Below are 8,653 nucleotides of genomic sequence, written 5' to 3' on the forward strand. Positions count from 1 at the left end.
TATATATATATATATACTGTCCTCAATTGTAAAAATTAATGGCACTAACTGTGATATTTCCATACTTGGATATATCATATATTGATTTGATGTTCTGTTGTTAGGTCACTCATGTTAATGATTATTATATCTTATCGGAAAATTGACCCCTTTATCATTATGCTATGTACTGCTTTTTCATTAATAACTTCATTTGCTTTGAGGTTTGCTCTGTCTCAAATTGATATAGCAAGTCCCAATTTCCTTTTCTTAGTAATAGCATATATGTTTTCTTGCATTCGTTTGCTTTAAATGTATACATGCTTTTATATATAGAGTGGGTTTCTTCAAGACATCCTGCACTGGGTCTTGTTTCTTGATACACTCTGAAAAAACTTTTGTCTTTTAATTGATGTATTTAGATCATTAACAGCAAGATGATTATGATATGTTTGGATTAATATCTCCCACATATGACACTGTTTTCTATTTGTTGCCTTTATTCTTTTTATATTTTTATGCCCCTCCTTGTTGTTTTAATTGAGCATTTTATACAATTCCATATTCTCTCCTTTATTAGCCTGTTGTTTATTATTTTACCTTTTTAAATGGATTACCCTGAGATTGCAATTAATTCAAGCTCACTTTCAAATAACATTACACTCCTCTGTAGTTAGCATGAGCGCCTTATAATAACATAATTCTAATTTCTTGGTTTTATCCCTTTCATTATTGCTTGCATTAGTTTCACTTATATACTTGAATAAATTGTTGTTATTATTTTGAATAAACTTTTATATGAAATCAATTGAGAATAAGAAAAATAAAAAGTTTTATTTTACCTTCATTTATTCCTTCTCTGATACACTTTCTTACTTTGAGTAGACTTTGGTTTCTGACATATTATTTTACTTCTTGCTAAAGAAAAATTTTTAATGTTTCTGCAAGGCAGGTGTACTAACAATAAAGTCTATTAATTTTTGTTTGCCCAAGAAAGACTTTATTTCTCTTTTGTTTTTGAAGGATACTTTCACAGATACAGAACCCCAGGTTATTGTTTCTTTCTCAACTCTTAATTATTCACTGCACTTTCTGCTTGCATGGGATCTATCTGAGAAGTAGGATGTAATTTTTGGCTCCTCCTTAAGTAGGGCTCCCCATCTTCCCAGCTTCTTTCAGAATTTTTTTTTTAATCCTTAATTTTTTTGGTCATTTTTTAGAAATTTATTTCTCTGCTTACATCACCCATTGATTCATGCATGCTGTCAACTGTGTCCATTGGAGCCCTGAGGAAATTCATCATAGTTCCTTAAATTTCTGGTCTGATAATTCCAACATCAGTGTCATATCTGAATCTGGTTTTGATGCTTACTCAGTATCTTTAAACTGTGTTTGCCTTTTTGTGCATACTATAATTTTTTTCTTGATAGCTGGACATAATGTACAGGATAAGAGGAACTGCTGTAAATAATCTGTCAGTATGAGGTAAGAAGTTGTGTGGGGAGGGAAAGCATTCTGTAATCTTGTGATTAGGTCTCAGTCTTTTAGGAAGCATATACTTCAGAGTGTTAGCTTCACTCATGCTTCTAATTTTTTCCCTCTCCCCTTGGGTAGGATGGAATGGATAGAGGGGGCTGGTGTTGACTAGTTCCTGTTCTCCATGTGATAGGCTTGAGCCAGCTACAGTTGTGTTTCCTTTTTCCCATCTCAGTTAAGATCTGATAAAACCCAGCAGGTTAGGCTGTAGTTAAACAGTTTCTCCTGAGAGGAAGACCTTGTTAGGAAAAACAGCATACTCTGGAACATTCAAAATAGTTTCTTTCCCCTCCTCCTGATGGAAACACATAAGGATTCCCCCCCCCCCACAGTATTCACTGTGCAGAACTCCTGGAGGTAAATTCACAGAAGTGTAGGGTCCCACTATGACTGAGTCATCCCCCCTGCCAAGACTTGTTCACTCTGAGTCTTCAGCAATTTTTCAATCACATTTCAGGTTTTCCTAACATACTCTGGTTGTTGTAGAGGTTTATGCTTGGTAAATTGTAATTCTCCATTTCTCCAATTTAATGGTTTGCCCTGTACCCTCACTTCTCTGATGAATCTAAGAAACACTGTTGATTTTTCAATTTTGTTCCACTTTTTATTTATTGTTAGGATGAACTCTCAATTTTTAAGCTCCTTACATGCAGAACTAAAAGTCTTATTTATTATTGTCCATTTTTTAAAAAATTACTTATTTATTCTAATTTGTTATACATGACAGCAGAATGCATTTCAATGCACAGTACCATATAGAGCACAATTTTTCATGTCTCTGGCTGCACACAATGTAGAGTCACACCATTCACATCTTCATACATGTACCTAGGATAATGATGTCCATCTCATTCCACTGTCTTTCCTACCCCCATATCCCTTCACTTCCCCTCCCTTTCCTTTGTCCAATCTAAAGTTTATCATTTCTCCCATGCTTCCCCCCATCCCCATCATGGATCAGCATCCACATATCAGAGAAAACATTTGGCCTTTGGTTTCTTGGGATTGGCTTACTTCACTTAGCATGATATTCTCCATCTCCATCAATTTACCTGCAAGAGCCATGATTTTATTCTCTTTTAATGCTGAGTAATATTCCATTGTGTATATATACAACAATTTCTTTATCCATTCATCTACTGAAGGGCATCTAGATTGGTTCCACAATTTAGCTATTGTGAATTGTGCTTCTATAAACATTGATGTGGCTGTGTCACTGTGGTATGCTGTTTTTTAATTCTTTTGGGTATAAACCAAGGAGTGGATAGCTGGGTCAAATGGTGGTTCAATTCTAAGTTTTCCAAAGAATTTTCATGCTGCTTTCCAGAATGGTTGCAACAATTTGCAGTCCAACCAGCAATGTATGAGTGTGGCTTTTCCTCCACATCCTTGACAACACTTATTGTTGTTTGTATTTTTTTAAACTTTATTTTATTTATTTATTTTTTAATGTGGTGCTGAGGATCAAACCCACTGCCTCACACTTGCTAGGCAAGCTCTCTACCACTGAGCCACAACTCCAGCCCCTTGTTGTTTGTGTTCTTAATAGCTGCCATTCTGACTGGAGTGAGGTGAAATCTTAGAGTAGTTTTGATTTGAATTTCTCTAATTGCTAGAGATGTTGAACATTTTTTATATATTTGTTGATTGATTGTATATCATCTTCTGTGAAATGTCCATTCAGTTCCTTTGTCCACTTATTGATTGGGTCATTTTTTTTTTGGAGTTCTTTATATATCTGAGAGATTAGTACTTTATGTGATGTGTATGTGGTAAAAATTTTCTCCCCAAATGTAGGCTCTTTATTCACCTCACTGATTGTTTCTTTTGTTGAGGAGAAGCTTTCCATTTGAATCCATTCCATTTATTGATTCTTGATTTTATTTCTTGCCCTATTGGTATCTTGTTAAGGAAGTTGTGGCCTAATATGACATGATGAAGATTTGGACCTACTTTTTCTTCTATTAGGTGCAGGGTCTCTGGTCTAACTCCTAGGTCCTTGATCCACTTTGAATTCAGTTTTGTGCATGGTGAGAGACAGGGGCTTAATTTAATTTTGTTGCATATGGATTTCCAGTTTTCCCAGCACCATTTGTTGAAGAGGCTATATTTTCTCCAATGTATGTTTTTGATGCCTTTTTCTAATACGAGATAACTGTAATTTTGTGAGTTAGAGTCTGAGTCCTCTATTCTGTACCATTGGACTACAAGTCTGTTTTGGTGCCAACTCCATGCTGTTTTTGTTACTATTGCTCTGTAGTATAGTTTAAGGTCTGGTATAGTGATGCTACCTACTTCACTCTTCTTGATAAGGATTGCTTTGGCTATTCTGGGTCTCTTATTTTTCCAAATGAGTTTCATGATTGCCTTTTCTATTTCCTTTTTAAAATATTTTTTAGTTGTTGATGGACCTTTATTTTATTTATTTATATGTGGTGCTGAGAATCGAATCCAGTGCCTCACACATACTAGGCAAGTACTCTACCACTGAGCCAAGACCCCAGCTCTGCCTTTTCTATTTCTGTGAGGAATGTTATTGGTATTTTGATTAGAATTGCATTAAATATGTGTAGTGTTTTGATAATATGGTCATTTTGACAATACTAATTCTGCTTATCTAAAAACATTAAAGATCTTTCCATCTTCTAAGGTCTTCTTCAATTTATTTCTTTAGTATTCTGTAGTTTTTGTTATAGAGGTCTTTCACCTCTCTCTTTCAGTTGATTCCCAAATATTTTTTTGAGGCTATTGTAAATGGGGTAGTTTTTCTTGTTTCCCTTTTAGAGGATTTGTCACTGATGAACAGAAATGCCTTTGATTTATGGTTGTTGATTTTACATCCTGCTACTTTCCTGAATTTAGAAATTTTCTGATGGATGTTTTTTTGGGTCTTCTGGGTATAGAATCACATCATTAGCAAATAGTGGTAATTTGAGTTCTTCTTTTCCTATCTATATCCCTTTAATTTTTTTCATCTGTCTAATTGCTCTGGCCAGTGTTTCAAGAAGTATGTTAAATAGAAGTGGTGAAAGAGGGCATCCCTGCCTTGCTCCAGTTTTTAGAGGAAATGCTTTCAATTTTTCTTCATTTAGAATCATGTTGGCCTGTGGATTAGCATAGATAGCTTTTACAATGTTGAGATATGTTCCTGTTATCCCTATATTTTCTGGTGTTTTGAATATGAAGGAGTGCTATATTTTGTCAAATGCTTTTTCTGCATCTATTGAGATGATCATATGGTTCTTATCTTTAAGCCTATTGATGTGATGAATTACATTTATTGATTTCTGTATGTTTAACCAACCTTGCATCCGTGGGATGAACCCCACTTGATCGTGGTGCACTATGTTTTTAATGTTTCTCTATTCAATTTTCCAGAATTTTATTGAGAATTTTTACATCTATGTTCATTAGAGATCAGTCTGATGTTTTCTTTTGTTTTTGATTTGTCTTTGTCTGGTTTTGAAATCAGGGTGATATTAGCCTTATAGAATGAGTTTGGAAGTGTTTCCTCTTTTCCTATTTCATGGAATAATTTGAGAAGTATTGGTATTAGTTCTTCTTTGAAGGTCTTTTAGAACTTGGCTGTGTATTCATCTGTTCCTGAGCTTTTCTTGCTTGGTAGGCTTCTGATGGCTTCTTCTCTTTCAGTGCTTGAGATTGATCTGTTTAACTTGTGTATATCACCCTGATTCAGTTTGGGCAAATCATATGACTCTAGAAACTCGTCGAGGCCTTTGACATTTTCTATCTTCTTGGAGTGTGAATTTTCAAAATAATTTCTAATTATCTTCTGTATTTCTGAATTATCTGTCATGATATTCCCTTTTTTAAAAAAATCATGGATGTTAGTAATTTGAGTTTTCTCTCTTCTTTTTGTTAGCATGGCTAAGGTTTTATCAATTTCATTTATTTTTTCAAATAACCAACTTTTGGTATTGTCAGCTTTTTAAATTGTTTCTTTTGTTTGATTTTCATTGATTTCAACTCTAATTTTAATTATTTCCTGTCTTTTACTGCTTTTGGTGTTGATTGTTTCTTCTTTTTTAGGACTTTGAGATGTAATATTAGGTCATTTATTTGTTGACTTTTTCTTCTTTTAAGGAATGTACTCCCTGAAATGAACTTTTGTCTTAGTACTGACTTCATATTGTCTCAGAGATTTTGATATGTTGTATCAATGTTCTCAATTAGCTATAAGAATTTTTCAATCTCTTCCTTGATGTCTTTTGCAACCCATTTTTCATTCAGTCGCATATTACTTAGTCTCCAGGTGTTGGAGTAGTTTTTGTTTTTTTTATTTCATCATTCATTTCCTATTTCATTTCATTATAATCTGATAGAAGATAGGGTAGTTTCTCTACTTTTTTGTGTTTTCTAAGAGCTGCTTTGTGACATTATATATGGTCTGTTTTAGAGAAGAATCCATGTACTGCTGAGAAGTAAGTGTATTTGCTCATTGAAGGATGAAATATTCTACATATGTCACTTAAGTCTAAGTTATTAATTATATTAATGAGTTCTATAGTTTCTTTGTTTAGCTTTTGTTTGGAAGATCTATCCAGTGGTGAAAGAGGCGTGTTAAAGTCACCCAGAATTATTGTGTTGTGGTCTATTTGACTCTTGAGAAGAGTTTGTTTGGTCAATGTAGATGCTGCATTGTTTGATGCATATATGTTTATTTGTTATGTCTTGTTGATGAATGGTTCCCTTAAGCAGTATGTATTATACTTCTTCATTCGTTTTGATTAACTTTGGCTTGAAGTCTACTTATTTGATTTGAGGATGGCGACCCCTGCTTGTTTGTGCAGTCCATGTGACTGGTATGTTTTTTCCCAACTTTTCACCACAGTCTGTGGATGTCTTTTCCTATGAGATGATCTCTTGAAGGCAGCACATTATTGGGTCTTTTTAAAAAATCCAATATGGCAGTCTATGTCTTTTGATTGGTGAGTTTAGGTCATTAATAAACTGGGTTATTATTGAGTCTTCATTTGTGTTCCCAGACATTTTTGTTTATTTTTGCTATTTAACTTGACTTGATTTCTCCTTTGATTGGGTTTTCCTTTAGTGTAATAACTCCCTCTGCTGATTTTCATTGTTGTTTTTCATTTTCTCATAATGGAATGTTTGCCAAGCATGTTTTGTAGTATAGACTTTTGAGTTGCAAATTCTTTCAACTTTTGTTTATCATGGAAGGTTTTTAATTCATCATCAAATCTAAAGCTTAATTTTTCTGCATATAAGATTCTTAGTTGGCATCCATTTTCTTTCATGGTATATGTTTTCCAGGATCTTCTAGCTTTCAGGATCTGGGTTGAAAAATCTGCATATCCGAATTGTTCTCCCCCTATATATAATGTGATTCCTTTCTGTTCTGGCTTTTAAAATTCTCTCCTATTCTGTATGCTAGGCATTTTCATTATAATGCACTTTGGCCTGGATCTGTTGTAATTTTGTACATTTGGTGCCCTGTAAGCCTCTTGTATTTGATTTTCCAATTCATTCTTTATGTTTGAAAGTTTTTCTGATATTATTTCATTGAATAGATTGTACATTACTTTGGTTTGAAAGTCTATGCTTTTCTCCAACCTAATAATTCTTAAATTTGTTTTTTTATATTTTCCAAAACTTCTTTTTAAAATTTACATTCTAATACTAACTTTAATCTCAAAATCACATATCCATATGCCTATATTTTTTTGTTGACTTCACTAAACTTTAATGCATGGCTTATTAAACAAAGACTGTAAAAAAATATTTACTATGTTACATGTAACACACAGGAACAGCTTTTAACAGACATTCATCAACCCCCCAACATTTTTTATTATAAAAACAGGTATCAAAACAATTCTGAACATATTTTTGATACTACTAGTAGTCAGCACCCACACTGCTTCCAAATATACCACAATTTGTGACAATATTCATTGTACCTGTTACTTTAAAAATTTCAACTGCAGGTCTTTCACTAAGTGAGATGGATAAAGCCTGCCATTTCTGTTTGTCTTTCTTAAGATTTTACTTTTCAGAAACACTCAAGTTTTCACTGCCATCTGCCACTGCTTGTCATGCTTTCCTCTTATAAACCTGAATTCTATTTCGAGTACTCCAGGTTCATGTTTAATTGACAGTGCTTTAACGAAAGAAAGAAAAATTGTGTTGCATTTTTCCTCTTGTTACCTGAAAAAATAATGGATGTATATATATTAAATATATTCTTACAAATGTCCGGATCATGTTTACCAGCTAGAATTCTTCTACTTAATGTGTGGGTATTCTGTATTGTGATATTTAATCAAGTCATTAATATGAGTAGAAGGTTGTTGATTTAAGACAAGTTTTAGATTCACTAAAATTAATTGTTATACATTTGTCCTTCTGGTGGCTGTGGAAGCTTCATATTTTCATTGGACATTATTAGATGTCTTAGCTATTGAAATACAACTTTAATGCTATATGATTTTGCCATTTTGCTAACACTGGTATGCTCTGTGCATCCAACATTCCACTGGAATTATTTATTCCATTCTTATTAACTTTTGTTACAAATCTAACTGATGGAGGAGCTTCTGGGGATTTAGGTCCACATTCTACTTTCAGGCTACATATTCTGTTTTCATAATTTGTCCTTGGTGGCCCAAGAATCATGCCTGTCGTATCTTCATCACCTCCAAGTCCCCAGCTAACCATGCCATAATGTACTCCTTTTTGTCCTTTTCCAAGTTCTTCCAACAAGAGCGAATTATGGGAAACTTTAACTCCTGTGGAGCGTGCCATCTTATCCTACAGTCTGAAGCAGCCACCCACACATACAAGACATGGTTCTTCCAATCCCATAATTCTTTAATATTCTGCTCATGTTTTTTTTTAAATACCATCTTCACTGTGTGTTCAACATTCTTTTTAAGATTATAGATTTTATCTTCATTGTCTGAGTTTCTGTCTTCCAAGTAATCTAATATGTTGGTGATGCTTTTTTTTTTTTTCATTTGGTTTATTGCTTCCTTCAGTTTAAGGATTTCTGTTTGGTTTTTCTTTTTTTCAGAACCTCTATCTCCTTATTGAAGTAAACTTTTGCTTCCCGTATTTGCTTAAGTAGCTCTTTATTGAAATGATCTTTTGCTGCCTGTAT

General features: G+C 33.6%; 1 pseudogene; it reads right to left on the reverse strand.

The window, feature by feature from the left end:
- Positions 1 to 7,876: 7,876 nt before the first annotated feature.
- On the reverse strand, positions 7,877 to 8,298 carry LOC107136687 (annotated as a pseudogene).
- Between the last annotated feature and the right edge of the window lie 355 nt (positions 8,299 to 8,653).

Source organism: Marmota marmota, unplaced genomic scaffold (assembly GCF_001458135.2).
Source record: "Marmota marmota marmota unplaced genomic scaffold, marMar, whole genome shotgun sequence".
In the NCBI taxonomy this organism is placed as follows: domain Eukaryota; kingdom Metazoa; phylum Chordata; class Mammalia; order Rodentia; family Sciuridae; genus Marmota; species Marmota marmota.